The sequence below is a fragment of the Echinococcus granulosus genome (genome assembly GCF_000524195.1).
Source record: "Echinococcus granulosus chromosome Unknown EG_S00193, whole genome shotgun sequence".
NCBI lineage: Eukaryota > Metazoa > Platyhelminthes > Cestoda > Cyclophyllidea > Taeniidae > Echinococcus > Echinococcus granulosus.
The window spans coordinates 105842-107390 of NW_020170573.1; positions in this window are offsets into that span (position 1 = coordinate 105842).

Consider the following 1549-nt stretch of genomic DNA (forward strand, 5'->3'; position numbering starts at 1 on the left):
TTTGAGGACTTGAAGCACTACAACTGTAGTCTTTCTTCTCTTGGAAATCTACCACTCGATCAAATTAGATTTTCCACTGACAACATCAGCAAATTGTCAATCTCTGGGATTCCAGGTAAGCTCATCTCTATGAATCTCTCAAATTTAAGCTAGGACATTTTTACAACTTGCTATTTCTAAAAATTAAGCTCCATTTTATAAATAAAACCTAAAAAAAGTGTGAGACCTAAACGGGTGATATGCCACAAAATGCATAGCTTATTTCTACTTTATAGGAAGGTTTAATTGACATAACGGCCAGTGAAGGGTAAAGAGCGCAGTGGGTGCGCAAGGTTAAATGCCAAACAACAGTAGGCAAATTTAGTCTTTCCGAATGTAAATTGGAAGACGGCTGGCGTCAGTATTGGTGCAAGGTCTTAATGTGATTACGCCTTTTGTGCTACTAAAATTTACAAGCTGCTTGAGTTGTGTTTATTTCCGGTTGTACTGACATTTTCAAACACTCAAACGCCCTTGAAAGCGCTCACTTGGACAATTCAAAACAAATAAAGGCATTGTTTAAGTAGAAGAGCTTACTTGAGAGGTGTTACATTATTTTGTAAATAGTATGTCCATCTGCACCATGCAGTTTACTATTTTCCACATATAATTCGCTAACTTTAGCCCTAATTCCTCTCCAACTACGCTGAGTGTTCTGTGATATCTGACGGATGGGTTTATAGTAGGCCACTTAACTAATGCATTTGGAAAAATTCGCATAAAAAGAGGAGTAGATGTGGAAATGGATATCAAGTTGCACAGAATTTCGGGTTTATTGCAAGGCTTGATTATAAAGAAAAGGTCACAGATGCTGGCTAAGACAGTAAGCCATTCGAAGTTACCTTTGCAACAATGTAGAGAAACGGAGCCCATATTCAGATGTGCGAGGATGAATTCCAACTCACTCTAGGTCAGTGGTATCATAAGCCTTACAGAGTGCTGCACTGAGGAGAGAGCACTCAGCGAAGAATTTCAATACGAGGTGCAGTCAGCGAAATAAATGTTTCAGAGCACGCCGTATGCGCGTGCAGGTTTTTGATAAAGGAAAAGTTGACAGAAGCGTTCACTGAAGATTAAGCAAAAATGGGCAAGGAATTTGACTCCTCTGATAGCTATTGTAAGAACAGACGAAAAGCGTCGTTGGAGGCCAAGATCGAGAGTGAGAAACTGTCCGCCATAGGTGCGGATAGCTCTGCCGTTGCTGTCCAAAGGTGTCTAGTACAAATAGCTGAAAGTGAACTTGACAGCAGTAAAGCAATCTTGCAAGCAGTATATTCAGGGCGCTACTCCACTAGTTGAACCTGCATAGCACAGTGCTGCTGACAAAATAAGGCAATTCTTGCGTAGGCTAATTGCAATGTAGTAATGACTGCCCCAAGGCATTGAAATTTGATTTTCCAGGAGCAAACTCAATGCTCATATAGGTTTGCAGGAAAACGCTGAGCCTTGATTTTGAATACCGAATTCAAGTTCAGGTTTTGTTTGGAAAAACTAGGACGGCGATTATACA